Source organism: Schistocerca americana, chromosome X, assembly GCF_021461395.2.
Source record: "Schistocerca americana isolate TAMUIC-IGC-003095 chromosome X, iqSchAmer2.1, whole genome shotgun sequence".
NCBI classification, from domain to species: domain Eukaryota; kingdom Metazoa; phylum Arthropoda; class Insecta; order Orthoptera; family Acrididae; genus Schistocerca; species Schistocerca americana.
In genome coordinates, this window is record NC_060130.1 from 612,502,584 (window position 1) to 612,527,498 (window position 24,915).

Genomic DNA, 24,915 nt, shown 5'->3' on the forward strand with positions numbered 1-24,915 from the left:
CCTATGCAAAATGCTCCACACACTGCGAATGCTTATTCCAGAATCGTGTGTACTCTATCGTACACTCGCCTCAGAACTGTGCGCTACAGCATGCAGAGCAGCAATTTCGTTGTCATTGTTAGTTTCTGTGTTCGCACAATGACGCTTTCTAAGCGTCCAGCTGCCTGTTTCCATGAGACTTGTGCAGATGTTAGAAATGGTACGACATGAAGGCCGCCATCGATCTGAGTGGTGCTCAGCGTACACTGCTGTAACTGTGGTTGCATTTATGTGACATTCGCCGTAAATTGACATCATGCCCAGTTCTTCATCATCACTGAAGACAGGCATTTCGACAAGACGACCGCAGATGTCACAAACCACACCAAAACAAGTAATACGCTGTCCAAAACGTACATGAAATGTATCACCGTGTAGTTTCCTCTTGGACGCCGACAGTAGCACAGCAGAACCGAGCAGGAACCGATAGTTGACTGAGCAGCGTAGGTAAAACGTGCGTACTGATAGTGGTCTGTTTACAGCAGGCTGCAGGACTGTGCACGCAACCCTTGCCCTATGCATTAAGGCACAAACAGCTGCGTGTTTCAAGCATTTTTTATACTTTTTAATTTTTTCTTCATTTTACAAGTATCTCCTACTATTTCTTGAGCATTATCGCTACCAGTTCATTTCAACGTTTACATCAGTGAAACCAAGTCTGCCATCACTAACTGTACCTCTAATTTTCAAGCCGGCCGCGGTGGTCTCGCGGTTAAGGCGCTCAGTCTGGAACTGCGGGACTGCTACGGTCGCAGGTTCGAATCCTGCCTCGGGCATGGATGTGTGTGATGTCCTTAGGTTAGTTAGGTTTAAGTAGTTCTAAGTTCTAGGGGACTGATGACCACAGTAGTTAAGTCCCATAGTGCTCAGAGCCATTTGAAACATTTGAACCATCTAATTTTCATTTCTGTAGAAAAAATATACATGTGCCACTTTAAAAAAATTTAACTTCGTGTTGAGAGTGGTGATCGTTGACCTTTATGGATTACACATTCCTGCCCCTGACATAGGTGTCTGCCTGGTCAGTTGCATTTTTCACATTATGTTTCTTTTCTGAAATATGAGGCAGCAGAGTTAAGTGAGATTTCCTGTAAATATTGCTTTATCTACAAAGTTATTTTTACAATTTTTGAAGACTTATGTACATTACTAATAGCATCAGGTACACAAAAAACTAGTAAAAGGAAGAAAAAGTTCAATACCACGTATCGCAATGAATATGTCCCCCGTGGTAGCTGAGTGGTCAGCGTGACAGACTGTTAATCCTAAGGGCCCGGGTTCGATTCCCGGCTGGGTCGGAAATTTTCTCCGCTCAGGGACTGGGTGTTGTGCTGTCCTAATCATCATCATTTCATCCCCATCGACGCTCAGGTCGCCGAAGTGGCGTCAAATCGAAAGACCTGCACCAGGCGAACGGTCTACCCGACGGGAGGCCCTAGCCACACGACATTTCCATTTCATTTTACAATGAATATTTACTTTATATTTGGTTTTTTATTTGTTTTTGTTTTCATTCAGTATATGGTATTTACGTTTTAATCACTGATTGGTTTGATCAGTCTACATACAGTACATGGAAATTGAGATTTTCTCAGTTATTGACAAAATCAGGAAAATCACCGAATTTCAGCTAAATTTCACGAAAAGGCCAAAAAATTCATCAAACAACACGATTTTGAAAAAGTCAATTTTAAAAACAGAAAATGTGAATTCCACTTGAACGAATAACAATAGTCATTTTTTCAAGCATTTTAACCATTCTTCGAACATTTTCACTGTTTTTTCTCAAATTTTTCATCATTGTTGAAGTATTTCTTATATTTTTAAAAATTTTTCATCATTTTGCAAGTATCTTTTACTTGTCGCTACCAGTCTCAAACGTTCATTTCGTTTGTCCAAATATAAGGTCTGTTCAAAAATTCTGGACCCTTCTCCACAAAATTTTTCTGCACTTACCTTTTACTTATTGTGCATGGTTTCCTTCGAAATACTCTCCTCTGCAATTGATACACTGCTCTCAACGCCATGTCCACTTCTGGAAGCAGTCTCGGTACGCCTCTTGCTGGATCCCCCGAAGCCCCTGTCTACAAATTGTCTTTTATCTCGACCGTTGTTGCAAAACTTTGTCCTTTCAATGGGGTTTTCATCTTTGGAAAAAAAATGTTCGCAGGGGCCAGGTCAGAAGAGTATGGAGGAAGAAGCAGCACAGTGATTTCGTTTTTTGTACAATAGTCATGCTCCAATGGGAATGAATGCGTGGGTGCATTATCTTGATGCAAGATCCATGGACATCTCGCCATATTTCAGGCCATTACCTTCTCACTTTTTCTCACAGGTGTGGCAGATAGTCGTGATAGTACCATTGGTTAACAGTTTGTCTATGTGGCATGCATGCATGATGTACAAATCCTTCAAAGTCACAGAAAACTATCAGCATGTCTTTGACATTTGACCTGACCTTTAACTCCCATCCTGCCACTTTTAACCATGAGAACCATTCGTAACACCGAGTACGGCTTAAACACTCATCACGGTAGGCTTCCTATATCATTTGGCATGTCTCTTGTCAAGGTATCCTTGAGTTTCAGACAAAATTTAATGCACACATATTGCTTGTCTAACACTGCCATCTCGAAATTCGCAAACCGTGTGACAAAACATTACACTCAATACAGCACTGAACAATAACTAACAGACACACAACAATGAAAATTCCAGCAGTTACACATTAAACACAGGCGTGTTCATGGATGCCAACCGCATTTCACTACAACACCCTTGGCAGGAAATCACGAAAGTTCAGGATTTTTTTTAACAGACGTCATAAATCTCGAAGATTTCAAGGAAAAATCCTGAAATCTGAAGCAAAAATATCCAGAAAAGGTTTCAAGCATAAAATCCAGATACAAAAGTTTGAAATCATCTCCAGATTTTCATCTCTTTTTTTCTTAAAAATGTGGATAAGGAAGTGGAAAATCTCAGTAAAACAGGAAGTAATTTTTTAATTTCACTTATTCATTTCATTAAAAATTTTATGTTAATAATATTTTTTCAATATGAATGTATCTTTTCAAAGTTTTGGAAGAGACAGAACATTTATAACATAGAACGTATTTTAATAGAATCAAACATGTTATTTGATAAATCTATGAAAATCTTAATTGTCACATACCCATTCCATGTTGTGAATAGTAAGAGATTTTTTCAGATATTAATGGTGTTATGAATGCAAAAGATGATTATGATGGCTGGGAATACAGCATAGGAATCAAAGATGATATAAATGATTTATTTTCTAATGGAAACATAAATATATTACAGGTGATTTTTATAAAAATTACAGATATATTAAATTTTATCAAATAATTATTTCCACATGATAATGTATGTGTTTCATTATAAAAAACATATATTTTATCATTAGGAGGACTTGATGTTTTTTAATTAACCTCAACCGATTAATTTACATGTTTCTTACATTATATTAAATTCATATTTCTATGTTCAATATCATTAACCAAACATTCTTTTATTTTATTTATTACAAAGTATTTCTCAATTCCTTTAGATTTTTTCTCCAAAATATGACGAATTTTATAAGCTTACATTTTTTACCATAAACCAGATGAATTCCTCCATTATTTTTCTGTTACATTCATCTTTCTTTTACCAAATACCTTTTTATTTACTTGAAGAATGTTGTAAATATTTTCCTTTGGGTAATAACTTGTATCAAATTGTCAAACATTCTCGTCATGTCTGCATAAAAATCTTGTGTTTGTATATTATAAAATCAGTAGTCAGTATATTGACACAGAAGATCAATTTTTCAACATCTTTTGTTTTCATAACTCTATAATGAAAATTATACATTAATTCTTTTGCTGAATCAAGTGTCCTTATTCCAATGAAAATTGGTTTGTTAATCGTGAGTTTAGTTTTATTCATGTGAACAGCTACAAGCTCTTCATTAAATATTTTTGTAACTTCAAAATATGGTTTTGCTACAATTTTTTTACTTTTTGTATCTCAAATTAATTTTATATCTACTCTATATCTGATATTTTCCATCACTTATCTAAATACTGAGCTATTCTTGAGCTTGAAAAAAGCTTTTTTAAAATGATTTATTGCTTCTGTTCTCATTCCTGTATTCAGGTCAATATATTTTTGTAGCCAATTACAGTTGTTCAATTTCAATGCTTCATGTATTTTTGTTCCCTTCATTCCTACAAATAAATGTTAAGATATCTACAGTGCATGACACGATTATTTTTGTCATTATTTTTATCATCTTTAGTCATCCTCAGGAGCTAATGTTAAATCTCTATGTCTATCATATAATTCTTTTGGCTATTCTAAATCCACATCCAATATACATCTGAACTGAGAAGCCACTGAAGTTTCATTAATTTTCTCTATTAGAATAAAAATTATCTGGATTATCTGAATCAAAGCCACCATATGGCAAATACTGACTAGTAGGCCAGCGAAATAAATTATTTGAATCATAATGTTTTTTTTAGTTGCTTTGTCTTATCTTTTATGAGATTGGGAATACCACCCCTAACACCTTTTTCAACCATTGATATCATATCAAAATCATCTAATAACTGTAATTTAATTTCAGTCATTTTATAAAGATAAATTAAATTGATTCAAGTTAAATATATGTTTAAAGTTAATAAAATGAATTGAATTCAACACAAAGCTAAATTTAGATTTCTAAATTATTTTTAATTGGGTTCAGACTGACTTTTATCAGCAAATTTCTTATTTTTGTTGTATTCTAGAATACAGTATTCACATTAACTCGAATATTTGTCTTTAGACACTGGATCTGTGTACAAGCAATCCGAATCTGTAATTTCTTGGCAGTTAATATATTAGTTTTTTAACACTCTCTGGTTGCTATCCAGTTTTTATGATACTTCCTAAAACTCTGTCTTCATATTGACTGTTAGCCATCTGTTGTATGTTTATGTAAATTCAAATATTTATAAAATAAATTTATCTTTATTTACCCAACTGTTATGTGAATTATCAAATCCTAACCATTTAACTTAAACTGTCTCAACTTTTTTCTTAAAACATTCTCAACTACATATGTACATAAAATTTTATTTGTACTTCTTGCTCATAAAAATTTTCTTTTAAATCTTTCACTTTGTATGTAACTGGGTCTGAAAACATAACATGTTCAGCTCTAAACATTTCTGTTCACTAGTTTGCAGGATAACTTTTTCAAAAATTCCTTTCAGTTTTCTGATTCTCACTTTATCTCCTATTTTAAATTTTGGTTTATTATCAATAGATCCAATTTTAGTCAGATTTAATTAAATTTGTGTACGTCTTTAAGTTTCATTTTTACTGTCAAATGTTTTGTATTATTACATATTAACAAGTTTTACATTTAACTGGTATCGCCCAAGAATATTTTGAGAAATATCAGTTGCAGTTAATAAATATTTAGATTCTTTATTTATTTTTGGAATTCCTTTTAATTTTTCAGAACACATTTTTATTAAATCTGCTTGAAGAATTTTTCTTGCTGGCTTATGTAATTCATTAATAAATTCTTCCTGAGTGTTTATGTTTCCAATATTTATACATTTTTTACCACTTTATCTTTTTCTGTTTTACCTACATATATTCCTTGAATCTTTTGTCAGCCATTTTTAAATACTGTTATTTGAGGATCATAAGATTCAGTAAATGTCTTACACTTAAGGCACCATGTATGTTCATCCATTTATATAGGTTAAATTACACCTAATGAACCCATTTTTACTTCTACTGGTACAATTTGAGGTGTATCTCTTAATCTTACAATTAGAAAATTTGATTTAGGCACAATTATTGATTAATTATTATTATTTATTTCATATAGATTATCATATATACTTAATCTAATATCAAAGTTATTTAATGTTAAATCTGTTTTTAAATTTTTACCTCTGACAAGCGTGAAATCATTGTAAAAATGTTATATTTGTTGCTCATTGGCGATCGAAAATAAAAATTCAGTTATTCATGTATATTTCTTTCTGGTACATGTATAAAATCTTTTGTACAGACTTCTAGTTCTCTGTTTAACTTATTAATTTTTTCATTAACATTATATAGTCATGTAATTATCATTATAAAGCTCATTAATATTTTTATTAACATGTCATTGTAAAAATTTTATGTGTTGCTCATTGGCAATCGAAATTAAAAATTCAGTTATTCATGTATATTTCTTTCTGGTACATGAATAAAATCTTTTGCATAGACATCTAGTTCTCTGTTTATCTTATTAATTTTTTCATTAACATTATATAGTCATGTAATTATCATTATAAAGCTGATTAATATTTTTATTAAGATGTGTTTAGTGATATAGTTATTATATTGAATTAAAAAACTTGATATATAGCCTGTTAATTAACTCATTTTGTTCATTTTCTAATTTCATTCACCACAATTTTATCAGCATATAATAAATTAATTTGCACCTAAATATTTTATTAGTTGCTTTGGTATATTGCTAAAAAAGAATCAAAACATTTTTGTATTGTTTGTTTTGTAGTAACAAATTGAGTGTGTGCCAAAATGATTTGAAGCATCTAACTTAACTATTTGAGTTTAAATGTTTTTGTTTTTCAGGTAATTCGTCAGTCTTAGAGACTCTATGAAATTGTTTAATCTTCAGTTGTATAACTCGATTTACCAGGTCAAAATCTGACACTGCTCTGTCAACTTTCTTAATCATTTCTCTGACTTTTTTATTCCTTTACCTTTTTGTCAATTGTTAAATTATATATTCCTTTTTCAAGTAAATCAGCATAATTTTTGTTTATCCTAAACTCATTTAGCAATAGCTCCACCACATAATGAACCAATAGCTCCTAGCACTGCTAATAAAATCGGTAAAAAAGCTCCCTCACTTTTTGTTAAACCTGTTTTTTCTTTCTTTTCTGTTAAATATTCAATAACTTTTTCATAACACATATACTGCATATTACAAGCCAATTTATATCAGTTTTTAGTACCCTGCCTCCATTTGTTTTTGAGCATCAGTTAAAGAATTATCATTATTATGTAAGTGATTATTATTGACTTCAATTTTAATTGATTTAACTTAAGTTTTGTCACCCACTAGTGCACAATAATCAGTGCAGAAATTAATCGCTTCTATAGATTTTTAAAAGAATTAAAAAATGTTATAGTCCTCAGCCACTATCATCAAATTCAAATCCTTGTTCTAATCTTCTTTTTCCACACATGATTCCTCTAACTGCTGTTACAGCTAATGATGCATGTTACATTATTTCCTTTGTGATATTTTTAAAGTTGTTTATCTGTGTCATGTCTAAAGTCTAAATCTTTATGATCTCTGTAAGAAGTGTTATGTTTTTGCATGCTTCTTCTAACTTATCTATCCCTTGATTTCCTCTCAGTAATAATTCTTTTAATTCTGTTCCTGGACCACAATAATTATAACCTAAAACATGCATTTCAAATGGTAATTTGTTAATGTATGTGTTAATTAATCCTTTTCTACATTTATCATTTTTCCCAAAATGTGAGTTATAAATTGTTCAAAAATCTAATTAAATAAGGTACACCTTTTGTATTATTAATAATAAAATCATTGAACTTGCTAGTTAACATTTTTCTTATACCAACATTTTCATGATTGATTCTTGTTTCTAGCTAAATCTTCACCATGTTTACAGCTAATCTGTCTATTAAATCCATAACATCATTTATCCAAATATAATCAGCTGTGTTTTCTGTACCTATTTTTATTAATCCTTCATCTGTCTTCTCATCATTTGAAAAATCTGCTGCTAATTTTGGACAACTAAACTTGAGCAGTTTCTTTTATCAGGTTATTATATCTAATAACTCTACTTGATTTGATTTTATTTGAATTCTTATCACAATATACAGCTCCTCAGATAATACATTTCCATAATTTGATAAATTGACATAATAAAACTGTTTATTTATCTCATCTATAGTATTATGGTTTTTAGTAAAAAGATTCATCAAATCACCTGTACCTTTATATTCTCTTTCATCGAATTTTACTGGAAAATCACCAATATATTTTAAGATACCAACAGGTCTAAATCCTGAATGTTTATCATAACTATTGTTAATATATTTCAACAGTCTTTCACTTGTAATTATTTTTTCAGGGTTTTGTTCTTTTTGGTTTTTGTCGTCTTCTTAATATTTGTTTATATTTTTTTGTATTTTTGATTAGTCTAACATTTAATCAATTGCTGATATATGTTCGACTTTTGCTAAACGTTGATGATGTGCTTTTCAGCTTTCCTCTTCTCTTTAGTAGCTTTTACGTATTATCGCCTAGAACTTTGATTCCTGCTTTAACAGTTTCAATTGCATCAATCAAAGTTTGGTCTTTTTCTTGTATTTCTCATATTTCATTCCATGTTGTTTGTTCAATTGTTAAATTCTTCATTTGATCCTACAATTTTTTCTATGTTGTTTAGCTTGTTTAACAACTTTTGCATCGAAAGAAGTTAAATTCATATCAAATTTTGCTAGATTTTAATTAAGAAAAATCATTAACAAATATTACTTTTTCTGTTTAACATTCATGTTTGTTTTTGTATTCATGTTTATTGTTTATGTTTAATGACTAATTTAGAACAGTAAATATTTAACTCTTTTAATATTGAAAATTAAATTACGTCCGTAGACCTATAAATATTTCTTAACTGAATTCTTTTAGTTTTAAATTTATCTAAAAATACCAACCACTAGTACCTGGACCATATTTATCTTCATCATTAGACCACAGATAAGTTGTACAGCGTTTTTTCTAAATATTTATACTTTTCAAAATCATCATGATCCCTTGTAAATTCTTTCTTATGTTCATGTAAAATACGACAAGTGTGGTTTGTTAATAGATTTTAATGTCTTTAAGGTCACTTCTTTATGTTAAAAAACAGTAGTTGTTCATATAGGAAAGACTATATTTTGCAGAACATATTTAATTTTTTATTTTTTATTTATCTTTGTTGCAATGTCCGTTGTCATAAATCTGAACTGATTCTAATTCCAATGTGAACTACATTTTTCCTTAAAATCATCTAAGTTTAAATCTCCACGAACAAATTTGTGGTAAGTATGATTGAAATTTCTCATTTTGTCTAAATATATTTACAAAAATGAGATTATCTATGAGGAATCACTTTGGTATTTTTAAATACATCTGATCTAGACAAAAACAATTATTCCTTAATGTCTACCTCTAGCAAAATATTCTGTAATTATATCCTGATTTTCAAAAATGAAGTCATCATATAAAGCTACTGAATTGTTTTCAAGTTCTACCACTGGCATAATTTTACCACTATTTTCAATGAAAGTAACAACATTCTCTATAAAGTCCTTAAAAAAGCTACTGAATTATTTTCAAGTTCTACCACTGGCATAATTTCACCATTATTTTCAATGAAAGTAACAACATTCTCTATAAAGTTTTTACAAATTTTTATAAATTCTTGATATTTTGTGTAAATAAGAAATAAATAAATTCGAATAAGCATATAAATGATTGATTTTATCCAGGTTTTACCATACTACAGCTAAAATACAGGGTGATTCAAAAAGAATACCACAACTTTAGGAATTTAAAACTCTGCAACGACAAAAGGCAGAGCTAAGCACTATCTGTCGGCGAATTAAGGGAGCTATAAAGTTTCATTTAGTTGTACATTTGTTCGCTTGAGGCGGTGTTGACTAGGCGTCAGCGTCAGTTGATGCTAAGATGGCGACCGCTCAGCAGAAAGCTTTTTGTGTTTTTGAGTACGGCAGAAATGAATCGACGACAGTTGTTCAGCGTGCATTTCGAACGAAGTATGGTGTTAAACCTCCTGATAGGTGGTGTATTAAACGTTGGTATAAACAGTTTAGAGAGAATGGGTGTTTGTGCAAAGGGAAAAGTTCTGGACGGCCGAGAACGAGTGATGAAAATGTAGCACGCATCCAGCAAGCATTTGTTCGCAGCCCAGGAAAATCGACTTGCAGAGCTAGCAGAGAGCTGCAAATTCCACAATCAACTGTATGGAGAGTCCTACGAAAAAGGTTAGTTATGAAACCTAATCGTCTGAAATTGGTTCAAGCACTGTCTGCAGCTGAGAAGATTAAAAGAATCGATTTCTGTGATTTTATCCTTGCTCAAATGGAAACAGATGAATCTTTCATTTCAAAGATTGTGTTTAGTGATGAAGCAACTTTCCACACTAACGGGAAAGTCAACCGTCACAATGTCTGTATATGGGGCACTGAGAATCCGCGGGAAACAACTCAGTATGAACGTGACTCACCTAAGATGAACGTTTTCTGTGCCATTTCAGCCAATAAAGTTTTTGGTCCCTTTTTCTTCGAAGGTGCTACTGTAACTGGACTACAGTATCTGGAGATGTTAGCGAATTGGCTGTTCCCTCAGCTCGGACAAGAAGCACAACAATTCATATTTCAGCAGGATGGAGCGCCACCACATTGGCACATATCTGTCTGTAACTACCTGAACGTCAACTACCCGAGGCGATGGATCGGCCGCCAGGCAGCCTGTGACAGAGCACTTTATCACTGGCCTCCAAGAAGCCCTGCGATTTTTTCTTATGGGGGTATGTTAAGGATATGGTGTTTCGGCCACCTCTCCCAGCCACCATTGACGATTTGAAACGAGAAATAACAGCAGCTATCCAAACTGTTACGCCTGATATGCTACAGAGAGTGTGGAACGAGTTGGAGTATCGGGTTGATATTGCTCGAGTGTCTGGAGGGGGCCATACTGAACATCTCTGAACTTGTTTTTGAGTGAAAAAAACACTTTTTAAATACTCTTTGTAATGATGTATAACAGAAGGTTATATTACGTTTCTTTCATTAAATACACATTTTTAAAGTTGTGGTATTCTTTTTGAATCACCCTGTATAATTATTGATCATTAATGTTGTACTTCATCTGATTGGTCCAATTATAATACATCAAATTGAATCAGGTAAATGTTATATTTTCTGATTTCTTCTCTTGAATTCTAATTCTTGTTTCCAATTGGTTTTAATTCAATTGGTAATAATTAATTAGAATTAGTAATAAATGAGTCAGTTATTTCAACAAGGTGGTAATTTGTCAGTTCTCATGTAAAGATTAACTGTACCATATAAGGGATAAAAGAAGAATGTTGCACAAGTTAGTTTTTGTACGTTTTTAACTCCAAGTATTACATCCAAAAATAAACTGTATTATGATGCAGAGAGAATAGCAATTTGTGTTGGACAATATAGTTTAATATGCTTAGAAAAATTTATTCATACAAAAAACCATATAGATACATTAAAGCAGATGAAAATCTAAACAGAGTTGTTATTCAAGGTTTTCTTAAATTTTATGTGGACATAAATGAGTCAGTTATTTCAACAAGGTGGTAATTTGTCAGTTCTCATGTAAAGATTAACTGTACCATATAAGGGATAAAAGAAGAATGTTGCACAAGTTAGTTTTTGTACGTTTTTAACTCCAAGTATTACATCCAAAAATAAACTGTATTATGATGCAGAGAGAATAGCAATTTGTGTTGGACAATATAGTTTAATATGCTTAGAAAAATTTATTCATACAAAAAACCATATAGATACATTAAAGCAGATGAAAATCTAAACAGAGTTGTTATTCAAGGTTTTCTTAAATTTTATGTGGACATAAAATATAATATCACAAGTGTGTTAGGATTTAATATACAAATTATTGCAGCTAATGAAACAAACTGTTCCTAAAACACTATATGACTGCAATTAATAAACGCTAATTTTAATGTAACTGATGGAACGTTTGTAAAAAATGATTATTTTCATAATGAAACTAATATTACTGTTTCCTTTAAACCCAGTATCGAATTTGTATCTTTTTATCCTCATTTTCAAAAAACTGAAGATTATTTGTATCATGTCTGCTCTTTCCAGCTGTATAAATTTGTTAAATTTTTTGTTGTTTTTGAGTCCATTTATCCCACATAAAATTTAATAATGATGAATAAATTTAAATTTTTATACTTATCATTCTTTTTATAAAAATAGTCTTTACTTAAGAAGCCCAACATTGTATACAGTGCTAAATTGCTCAAGGAAATTAATGAGGTACAAACAGATGTTTTACAGAATGTTTCTGGATGTGATTATTTAAATACAAAACATTGAGAAAAGATTTGTATGGAATTAAATAATGAATTTAAAGTTGTATTGCCAAGCAGATATTTGAAACTGGTAAGTGGATAGGTTTTCCATTTTTTGAGGATGGAAACATTAAACTGAGATAGAAAGGAATTAAGAAAACGAGGTGATTATAATGAGTATCATGATAGTGAGTTTGTAATTTGGAATACTTTCAACATTTTTCAAAATTTTCTTGTTAATATTTTATAATAGTTTCACTGTTTTATTAACATTTTTTGACATCTTGTCCACATTACTTAAAAAAAGGAGGCGAAAATGAGGAGGTGACTTGAAACCTTTATACCTAAATTTTATGCATGAAAACTGTTTTGGATTTTTTTCTCTTGAAATTACTCGATTTTTCCTTGAAATCATTGTAATATATTTAGAGCCATGAAACAAACGTTTGAAATTGATACTGAAAATAGTCGAACATTGTAAAAATTGGAAAAGTTACTGAATATATTCAAAAACCTTTAAAATGCTAAAAAACGACAATTGTTTTTTCGTTCTTGTCGGTTTCACTGTTTTTTGTTATTAAAATCGACTTTTTGGAAAAATAGTGTCTTTTATGAATATTTGGGCCTTTTACAAGAAATTTAGCTGAAATGTGGTGATTTTTCTAATTTTGTGAAAAATTGGACAGAAACATCAATTTATATCTACAGATTGTGCCAAACAGCCTCGCCACAGTGGTAACATCAGTTCCCTCTGGTCACTGAAATTAAGCACTGTCCAGCTTGGCTAGCACTTGGGTGCTTGACTGTCAGAGTCTTCCAACCGCTGTTGGCAAGCAAGGTGCACTCAGCTCTTGTGAGGCCACATGAGGAGCTACTTGACTGAGAAGTAGTGGTTCTGACGATAGCTGGGAGATTGGTGTGCTGACCATGTGCTCCTCAATATCCACATCCAATGATGGTATCTGTTGAGGATGACACAGCTGTCGGTTGATACCATAGGACCTTCCAAGACCTGTTTGGATGGAGTTTAGGTAATATGCTAGATTGTACGTGAACACTGAAGTTCACCTGCTTGCAAGATATTTTTGAGAAATAATCCGTACGAAATAATAAGGTACAATTCTGCAGTATTCGACACACCTGGATGTGCCGCTGATAATCCTTATGGAATAACTCCACAAAACGAGAATGTAATCGACCTGACGAAAGACTAGACGAATGATTGGCAGATCACGGAGTTTGTAGGCCTAGGTCAAAAATGTGTGTATAATGGTAGATGGAAGGCTAGACTGTGGGTCTTGTCATCTCAGAGATTCTCACGAAAGAAGATTACAAGGAGTGCCTGCTGTAGGGCGCTGGCACCGCTCCACATATGATCGCCAATTAGTCTTTCGATCTCGAGGTCATGAGGTGCACACTGCACTGCAGCTGAAAGTAGGGCTGTCGTTCATGACGACAAACGGTACATCTAGTAGTGGTGGGATTAGCAACCTACCATACACACTCTCAGTATTCACTTGAAAGTGATTGTCTGTGTGGCCGAGTGTTTGTTTATTTCTAAATAGTGGTTGTGTGTGGGATTCTGGGATGCACCGCTTCTCATAGTTGTATGTGTGACTATTTGTGAATAACTGCACACTATATGTGCATACAGATTATGTACACTATTTGTGCATGCAAATGTTGTATGCATTTCGGTGTATGAGTGTGTTTGGTTTTTCTTCACCTGCTGCTGCTAGTCCCATTTCCCACGTACAATGTGAGGCAGCTAAGGCAACTATCCAAAATAAATCAGTATATCGAGGTGCGGTTTTCGCCAAATTATAGCGGACAATATGGTAAATTACTTGACGTTCGCAATGAATTTTTATCTTTTAAAGTCGCCGAATTGTGACACCGATTTCATTTTTCTCTGGTGGAGCTATATACTTTTCCTGTGTTATTTGAAAAATATCCACAAATATCTGCCGTGTTATACCAAAGGTAAGCAAACAAGTAACTCAGGTATGACTGTTATGACAAGTGCTCAAAATGTTGATCTCGAGCACTTCAACACGCAGTAAAGCGATAATGGAGAAAGAATACCGCACGTTGAAATTCATCCTGAGTTAACGTCAGCACAGGCCCATATTATAAGTCATTTCATGCCTTGGGGAGTCGTCGGTATTTTCTCATAGACCGGGACTGATGACATTGCAGTTTGGTGCCCCCACCCCAAATTCAACCAACCTATACTCATAGAACTCTTGCTCTAGTTTTCGTCACAGATAAGTGTACAGAAGTGTTATGTTAAGTGAGTGTGTAGACCATTTTGCGTTTCCTGAATGACCATGCCAGTGCTCTCCGAATGTTCTCTTACGAGGGTGTGTCATTACATGTGCAGAATGGGAGGGACATCCATCATGTTGGTACCACACTGATTTCCATATGTCCAGTGGAATGTCTTTCAATAGCTGCAGCAACAGAATATATTAAGAACTCGAGATATTTGAGTGTATTCACATTCTCGTCAATAAAACAGGGACCACTTAAGAAACACGCACCAAACGTTAATGGACCAAGAGCGTTGTCTTTATTCACTTTATTGAGTCAGTGTGTTTTTTAGCTGACGATTATTGCATATTGCGAAGAATGACTTGCCCATGGTTTGTAAGCAACGCTTCTTCCTTAAACAAAATTTTGCATAGATATGCCGCATCACGTTGCACTATCCGTAGATAACATTTGGGTAACTGTAACCGATTTTGGACGTCATTCCTATGAAACTACAGATTCAGCGAAATGTGAAGGGGATGAAATGCGATGCAATGTAGTGCTCGCAGAACACTCATTTGATGAATTCCCCTCGTACTTCCGAGATGCCTCTTACTGACATTTGCATTAGTTTCATTTTTTCATCATTTACTCTTCTTTTTCCTTGGCGTATTTTATTGTCCAAATTTTCAGGTTCTAGAACATTTTTACGACGTTTTTAAGGACAATTCGTGAGTAACATGCACGATCTGGATCTCTTCAGCATACAACCGCAACGCTGCTCTAATAGTTTGGCGACATTCGCCATGAACGATATTCACTCTTTCGGCTGTTGTATACATTATGAATGTCTCAGTAGCTTCATGAGCAAGTTATCTGATAGCTAAGAAAAGCAGAAAACACACTGAATGACTTCAAGCGAACAGGTAAACACAAGAACCATACCTGTTTTAGATGTTTGCTTACATTTGATGTAATAGGATAGATGTTTGTAGAACCTTTTCTCCCGACAGCAGGACAGTGGTTTGCGACAATGTTGTCTTGATACTATTTGATCAAGACCCACACATGTTACGTCGTTGCACTACTCTTAGAAGCTTCTCTCGAATACCACAGGAAAAGTATATAGCTCCATTAAAAAAAAAAGTCAGTGTCGTAATATGTCGACTATAAACGATAAAAATTACTTGTGAACGTCAGGAAATGTACGATATTGTCCGCTAAAACTTGAAGAAAACCACAGTCGATATATTTATTCATTCTGGATGTATTTCGGGTGGCCTGTCTTAGCTGACTCGCCCTGTATACAGTATACAGGGTGAATCAGCTGCCCCTACCGATTTAGTTTTATGCAGCCCACAATGCTATAGTTGGCCTTCATAAACCATGCACGAGATTTTAATATTCTCCCGCTTGCTACATGCAAAATGAACAGAATCCTTTTGTAAGAAATTCAATGTAGTTCAATTTTGTACTGGGGTACGTTTTCGCTAGAGGTCGTATTTTTCAAGTGCCCTTCAAACGCACTCCCACTTCCACAGTCAGTCAGGATTTTAGTATGTTGTTCATGGCACTCCACTCTACCACTAAACAAATATTTGCGACTACACGGATTATTTCCCACATTCCACTTATTTGGTCTTCGCTAACTGCCCTTATTACGCCACCGGCTAAGTCTAGCACTAACAAATTGTAAAACAAGCGTCTGTGTAAATTTTACCTAACAATGTTCTGATTTTTAACAGCATAAAATAAACATTTACATCGTTGTATTCGTCAGTCCTTCTGTCTATGTAAGTACTGTGTTTGTAAGGATTAACTTTTGGTCGATTTGTCAACAAAATTACTTTTAGCGTACTTTCACAAAAGCTGTTTTTCGTTCATCACCCCCAAGAGCACATTTAAATTAGTAATGTCAACGGAGTAGTCGACTATGCTGGTGGCATAAAAGCCCAACCAGTAGAGACAAAAAAGGGTCGAATATCGGGAATAGTTCATGTAGTTGGATATTTTTGTACAGTGACAGGAGGAATTGCCACAAGCAACATACGCGTTCTAGAAAATCTGGCTGGTGAGCAATGAGTGTGAGGTGGACATGCATTTCAAGATCAGTTTTGTAAGTTTTTCTAGAATAACTCTAAAACCGTGGCCTCCAACGAAAAAGTATCGCAATACAAAATTTAACTACATTAAATTTACTGAAAAAGGCCTTGCTCCTTTTTTCTGTGCGACTAATAGTTTGCACGTAGCGAGTGAGAGAATACGAAAATCTCGCACATGGTTTATAAATACCAACTGCAACATTGCGGGTTGCGTGTAACGATAGTGGTAGGGACAGCTGAATCACCCTACATGTGTTATATAGGAAGAAATAATTAAAATATAAATACTATATGTAGAATGATCAAATCAATCAGTGATTAAAATGTAAATATTGCATGTAGAATGAAAAAAATTACAAAGCACAAATTTAGGGGGAAACATAGTATTTAAGTTCTTCTTCCCTCTACAAATTTTTAGAGTGCCTGATAGTATTAATAATGTATATAAATCATCAGAAGGAATTTAAAAAAAGTCATTGCAAATAAACCAAACTTGTATGTCATCAGAAAAATAGCTTTGCGAATTATTGTAAATAAACAAATGTATATGTCATCAAAAATATTTATTGTACATAACAGTTGTAAATAAAAGCATTAAAAATTGAAAAATCGTTTCATAAAAAAATCAAACAGTACTGTTAGAAATTGTATTGCAGAAAATATTTGTGAATGATAAATCAGTTAATTTGTTGTAGACTTATCACTATTTACTGAACTTTTCACTATAGAACTCTAAAGAAAAAATTATTTTAATAATAATCTGTTATAGCAAACCTAAACCTCTTCTTATGATTCACAGATCTCGAACGAAGAGGTCTATGCAACTGAACTGGTAATAATAAGCGGAGGAAGGGGGATCCCACCAATTCAATGTGTTCCCATTGGTCAAGAGAGACAGAGGTTTCCCATGAATTTTATGTCACACAACTGTCCAGCGACCACATGACCAGTATCAGGTTAATTTTTGAACTTGAATATACCTCACACAATTTCTCCATGTGCGTGGGTTGGACGGTGCTTCGCTGGGGGTGGGGGGTGGGGGGGGGGTGGAGGGTGGGGGGGGTGGGGGTAGGGGTAGGGAGGTGTAGGTGATCTCACCCGAATGCTTCAGTACGTAACCAGATATTAGAAGTTGTTGTCAGTGACCTCGAGAGATCTTCATCGCCGCCAGAATCTGTCCAAATACCCTACTACTTACCAGTTACAGTGATACCTTATGACCGGAAGTTCTTATCTTATCGGTGACCCTTCTTGAGCACTGCTGGGGTGTTTTGTAATGCAGAATGAAACCCACCGTGCTACTCTTGTCATCCTTCTATTCATCACAGTCATTTGAACAGCTCTACAATCTTCTCGTGTTGCAATCCTACTGGAGGTAACTATGCCTAATCTTCTTGCCACAGTTTTCCCCAGCGCATATCGACATCACACATTCCGCAGCCGTTGCACTATATCAGACTGTATTACGCCCCTAGGCCGCCATTGCCGATACTTTTACCTTCCTCAAAGTCAGAAAGATGGCAATACGCTGCGCGAGTTTCCACTGGGCTTGCTGTGTTGCGATGGTTCCAGTAACTTTAGACACATCGAGTACCCATCATGTCCCCTTACCATTCTCCTTCCGTAGGAATGGCTTTGTTCTACACTGAAAATAATTTCGTAAAAGAATGAAAACTTAAACAACATTGCCCACAGCCATGTAAATAACTGAACTACCAGTTTGGTAGCGTTAGGTTAATGTGTTCCTATTGTGACACTTTCCATTTCTGTTAGATTATATGCACAGTGTTAAAAATTATACCGACAAACTTCGAGGCGGTGTAGGTGGTGTCTTGAGGAACAAAATGAGGATGGGAAGCCATGTCCAGGAACGTTATCCAACAATGCTACAGAGTATGGAAGTTACAGACACCGGTGCCTTATGCAGGTTGTTTCTTATTAACGTTAAAAAAATCGAATCGAAGTAGATGACGCTGATACAAGTAATTTAACATAAGACACATGGGGCCGAAAATCCCGGGAAATACCCCATGTTGAACAAGTGACGTCAAGCTGATCTAATTTTGTATTTCTTCCCTTTGGTCTCTCTTTTTTTTTTTTTTTTTTTTTTGCAGACTTTATTTAGTAAAGAACACGTACGTTATTTACTGCTAACTATGCAATTTTGGAGCTTATACTTATTTCCTTGTGGCGCATTACGCTAGGTTTAGGCCCGGAGCCACACGGACGTGAATACTTGGGTTGGCACGATCAAGAGCGACAGGTCGATAGGCTCCACCACTGCACGCGCGGCGATGCAGGCCTACGTCAACTGGTCACGTAACACGTTCAACATTTGCCATCCACTTTTGAGATATTTACTGACATTTACGGCTCCGTGTTACTTGTATTAAATTACTTGTCTCGATGTCATCTACATCGCTTTGGGATTTTTTAAACGTTAATAAGGATTACCCGGAGTGTTTGTACAAACAGGGTGATCCCGTGTTCATGTTACAAACTTTCACGGATGATGGAGAAGCATAAATGTATCAATTTGCGGTAAGGAAGGCTGGTCCGGAAACGAACGACTCGAATGTTATAAGTGAAACTCATTCACATACCTACGACAGTGGAACACATGTACTGGTACTGTTGTTGCTAAGGTAGTAGGATAGGAACTTCCAGAGGTGGTAGTATGGACCGAAACAAGAAAAAATGTCTAGTAAACGGGGGCTCTACACTTCACACCTTAGGAGCAATGAGCACTTGTTCAATAGAGGAAATGTGTTTCACAGTAGCGAAGATAAAGAAGGGCTCAGAGCTCCTCAGGTACGCATTTTAGAGCCCATGTTCACCGAACTTTTCTTCTTATTTTGGTCCACACTACCACATCTGAAACTTAGATACCCTTCAATCGTGGCAATAGTACCGGTATGTCTATTGCACTGTCAGAGGTATCAGAACGATTTTCGCTCGTAACTTTCGACTCCTTCATTTCTGTACCTCGGTCCCTCACCCAAAATTCATACGTTAATCTTCTCCATCATCGCTGAAAGTATGTTACATCATCAAGGTATCAGCCTGTATGCATACACATATACAGGCGCCAGCGTCTACAACTTCGACGCTCTGTAACGTCGTTGGATGTCGTTTAGAGACACGGATTCCTATCCTCATTTTGTTCGTCGAGACACCTTCCACGTCCTCTCAAAGTTTGTCGGTGTAATTTTGGAACACCCTGTATTGCAGGGGAAAATTACAAACATTGGTTTACTCACTATGGGTTCAAAAACCAGTCAAATAATTTTCCAGCGATAAGGGATATAGAAATGACCTGGGCTATGAAACGGGTAGCACTCCGCCACACAGCGAAATAGAATACAATCGACGTCGCACCGCCGCTGCAGCGTCAAGTGTCATGAGGAAGCCTGCCGGCCGCGATTAACGAATAAAGGGGTCCGTAACTCGCTCTCTCGCCAGTTCTGACGTCCCTACTCGCTTGCCCTACTCGGACCACGCTTAAGGGCATTCGTATTTGTCATACATACGAGGTGTTTCAAAGTGATTTATTTGATTTCACAAGACAACGCGTCTAGGTTGAAGTCCCTTTGGCCTGAATACATTACGTATCTGTCTCTCAGAATAACCGTTTTTTCAGAACACTGTCTGCAAATATTGTATCTCACTCGACAGGCTTTCAGGATCAGATACCACACGCGCTCTATGAGCTAACGTACGTAATTCACTACCGCATTGTGCAGGGTGATGGCAGCTTGTGGCTTGCAAATATAGATCTACCTTCCTTGGCTTGCGTTAGACACAGTGTCCCAAGGTACCATCTCCTTTCCTTCGTACAAAAACATCGAGAAAAGGAAAAGTACCATCTTTTTCCACTTCCACTGTGAAGTTTGTATTGGGATGGAGCGAATTTAAATAGTGAAGAAACGTATGTAGAGTATCAAGTCCATGTGGCCATACCACAAATGTTTCATTCACATACCGCAGAAAACGAGAGGGGTTGAGAGTGGCTGACTATGGTGTTTCCCATGGGAAGCCCTCTGCCTCCTGTGGTGGCCCATTGTTTTATAGAGGACTCTGAAGAAAAAGCACTACAGTCAGCTACTCTCAAACCCTCTTTCCATGGGAAGGTACCGTTCGTGGTCAAATGCAACTGTGCAATATGCAGGCTTGGCTAGCATCTGAATTTATGTTCAAGCATGCTTTTCTCTTGGTGTTTCTATATTTTTGTCCAACCCCGGAAGATGACCGAAGGCTTCCAGTTTTTGCTGATATTTACCAACTGAAGACTGGCATGTGACGCAACGTTGAAGGAAATAAGGAAAGGAGGTAGAGACGAAATGCTATATATTTGTCCCTCCACCCAGTACTTATTCTGCTCCCAGGTTTCGGTTCCCAGTTTCAGCGAATTAAAAATGATAAAAAAATACACTTATGATTGAGTATGGTTGAAAGTAGGTTGTGAAATGTAGCCATCTTATGGACAGAATACGACACAGCAGGTAAACATGGATTCTATGACATAATCAATTAATTTACTTCAGTCATTGCAAGGAAATGCAATGTAAAACTATAGTATAAACGTAATTCCTGGAAACGCATATTTTCTCAGCCCTTAAGCACATAACCTTTTATTTTATTTTTAAGTTCACAATTTACCCACTATTAATAATTTATGATGAGCAAATAAAATCTGTCCTTTATTACATATCATAATAGAATCAATATACAGTAGCTGGCATGAACAGTAAGATACAGATTTTGTTTTACTTTCAATTTATTTAGAATGTTTGTTCAGTTTGTAATTTCTTTGCCGGCCGGTGTGGCCGAGCGGTTCTAGGCGCTTCAGTCTGGAACCGCGCGACCGCTACGGTCGCAGGTTCGAATCCTTCCTCGGGCATGGAAGTGTGTGATGTCCTTAGGTTAGTTAGATTTAAGTAGTTCTAAGTCTAGGGGACTGATGACCTCGGATGTTAAGTCCCATAGTGCTTAGATCCATTTGAACCATTTTTTTTTAATTTCTTTGCTACAATTATGCATTTAATTTTCGGTGTGCCATATTTTTCGTCAATATAGTCTAGCTAGATTTGCTAAATCTGTGTATAAAATAAGTGCAAAATTGTGGTTTCACAATAGAAGAGGGGAGGAAGGGGTGTGCAGTTTTCGCAGTTTTGGCAAGGGTGCAGAATAGAGGGCTGCATCTGAAGTGTATGGTCGCTTGAAGCGCTCGGTGCAAGCAAGTCTGGCTGATGCCAACACAGCCGCTTTGCTCGGAGAGGGGCAGCTGCACTCGACGTCCTTGGCGCTCATTGGAACATCGCTCGCTCGAATGCCCGGTCGTGTGCTATAGCCACCCGAGCCCCGCTTAGTAGCCGCTGATGGATCATGGCGCTTGAAGGTGAGATGACAGGGAGTGCGAGAGCGAAACTTGATTGAGAGAAAATATCCCGAGTGTGAAAAAAGGTGGTCGTAGCAATGTTTGGGAAAGGTTTTCATTAGTACTGACCAGGTTGTCGGTTACATGTACTGTGCCAAGTGCCCTGCTCTCCTGTCTTACACATCCATCACCACTCATCTGAAGGCACATTTCTGTAGAACACGTCAAAGTGTAAGCTCTGAAGCATTACCATTTTCACTAAAAGCTACAGTAAGTAAAAACGTGCGTAGAAATGTGTGCCAGAGATCTTCGTCCGTTTACATTAACATTAGATGTAGGATTGCGCGCTTTATGTCAAGAGCTTGTAAACACCAGTTCAGAATGAATGCATGTAGACGTTTCCAACAGTTTGTCTCATCCTATGACAGTATCGTGAAACACTGAAAGACAGTCTAATGAAATACGAGTGCGTATTAAACCAGTATTATCCAGGATATACGTACGAATGCATGTAGATTCACAGAGGATATATGGACTGAAATTAAATGTCGTGTGGCTAGGGCCTCCCGTCGGGTAGGCCGTACGCCTGGGTACATATCGATAGATGTGTTACATGTCTATTACTGCGCACTTTGCTTATCGACATTAGACACTGCGAAATATGGTATTGGTGACACTTCACTATTCTCAGAAGAAAATATCTGGGAAATTTATGAAGACCTACGCCGATAAAACATTATTCAAATTGTTAGGAGTAAATCCTCAGCATTTTAATAAGATTTCTCTATTCACTGACGGACGCATTGATATGTGCAAGGCATTCCAATCTTTTCAGCCTTATCCATGTATTACACGATTTGAATACAGTTTTGAAAAACATGTTTGACGACTGTTACTTGATAAATGAGACTGCAGTGGTTTATACCGCGACTTATGCTACCAAAGATACTATCCATTTCATAAACAAAAGGGACTTGAATTCGATACAGACAAGCTTGAAGCAAGAAACGGATAGTAGGTGGAACAGCTTATTTAGAATGCTACAGTATGTAGTTAGGCAGTACGAGAAAATCATGGAAATGCTTCTGGAGAAACACATCTCTGAAAAACTTATTGGTTACGACAAGGACACTGCAAAAGAACTCATGCTATTTTTAGAGGCATTCAAAGATGCACTAGGAGTACTGGAAGGCAAGATGTTCCCGACAATTCAGTTTGTTTTGTTATGGGTGCACCAACTCAAAAGTAATTGTAATACGGGGCCAAAAGATACAGAGATACGTTTCGGTTACTCCAGACTCAGGCTTAATTGCAAAATGTCGGTTTTAGTGTCACCAGCGTATTTTGGCAGTAAAGTACAACTGTCGTATTATCTGTTAGCTGTAGATACTACGAGTGCTGAAAGACCGCTGTCTCCGTCTGACAGACGAGAAAGTCGAAATTCGGAGGTTGCACAGAATAGCAACATTTCTGTGGTCGCCCTACCGATTATTCGAAATAATTAATGACTGATTCTGAGCCGGCCGCGGTGGCCGTGCTGTTCTGGCGCTGCAGTCCAGAACCGCGGCACTGCTACGGTCGCAGGTTCGAATCCTGCCTCGGGCATGGGTGTGTGTGATGTCCTTAGGTTAGTTAGGTTTAAGTAGTTCTAAGTTCTAGGGGACTTATGACCTAAGATGTTGAGTCCCATAGTGCTTAGAGCCATTTGAACCATTTTTAAACTGATTCTGACAGTGGTGAGAGGTTAAATACTGCGTATCAAAAGTATGTTGAAGTATCAGTTCCTGATAACCCAAAACAAAATTATAATGTGGTGGTAGTATCTTACTCTGTTTTTGTGATATCTGTAAATATTTGCCAGCCGGAGTGGCCGAGCGGTTCTAGGCGCTTCATTCTGGAACCGCGCGACCGCTACGGTCGCAGGTGCGAATCCTGCCTCACGCATGGATGTGTGTGATGTCCTTAGTTTAGTTAGGCTTAAGTAGTTCTAAGTTCTAGGGGACTGATGACCTCAGCTGTTAAGTCCCATAGTGCTCAGAGCTCAGAGCCATCTGAGCCTTTTTTTTTTTTTTTTTTTTTTTTTTAATATTTATTTAGGACTGTTCAGAGAGAGTCATCCGCACTCAACAACCAAAAAATTGAAGTCTCTGTTTCCGGAGAGACTAGACTGTGCGACATTTGATAGTCAATCTACCGATGAGGTTAACTTGTATTTAACCCGAATGACTAGTGGTGACGACGAAGATCCACTTGAGAGGTGAAAACGTGCCTGAAGGCTCTTTCCCAACCAATCTAATTTATCGAGAAGAACGTTTTGTGTTCCAGGCTCAAATGTGACCAGCGAAAGAAATTTCAGTGTGGCATGGAACGTAAACTGCGAGGGACGAAGCAAACTCGGTGAGAAACGAGTCATTTCACTGTAACTATGCCAACAAGGAATAATTTGTAGACAATTTTGTTCGTGTTAGATTTCTAATTTCTTAGATGGGCAAGTTGACATATGTACATTTGAATCAATAAAGCAGATGGTGTTCCAAAAACCAGCACTGTGATTTTACATAACGAGACCCCCAAAAGTTGGCAGTTACATAGTTTTCCTTTGAACCTCCAGACTTTTCCTAATTTTCGTTGTTGCATGAAGCAAGTTATTTTCTCCTGAGGATCACAATGATATCACGATTAGATAATACCATGCAGGAGTATAAGTCTACAGCGTAACTAAAGTGATGTAAGTGTGGTTTCTTCAGCTGGTGAGAGTATGACACCAGCCTGCAGACGCACAGAGCTGCTACTAAAGTGGTCGCAGCAGCAGCGCTGGGAGCGGGCCAGACCGGCCGGTCTCTGGCCTCCCCACGGCGCCTCGTTCGCCCACGGCCTACTCTCTTCGAGTATTCGTACTCTGACAACGCCATGCCTGAGCGCGGTGGGCTCTAGCGAGCAT

General features: G+C 36.2%; 1 long non-coding RNA gene across 1 annotated transcript in view; it reads left to right on the forward strand.

Annotated features, from left to right (window-relative positions):
- The window catches only part of LOC124554782, an 86,133-nt gene extending 61,723 nt beyond the window's left edge, over window positions 1-24,410 (forward strand). The window contains exon 4 of the long non-coding RNA XR_006968448.1: window positions 24,300-24,410. This is a non-coding gene — a long non-coding RNA (uncharacterized LOC124554782). The remainder of the gene's footprint in view (window positions 1-24,299) is intronic.
- The last annotated feature ends 505 nt before the right edge of the window (window positions 24,411-24,915 follow it).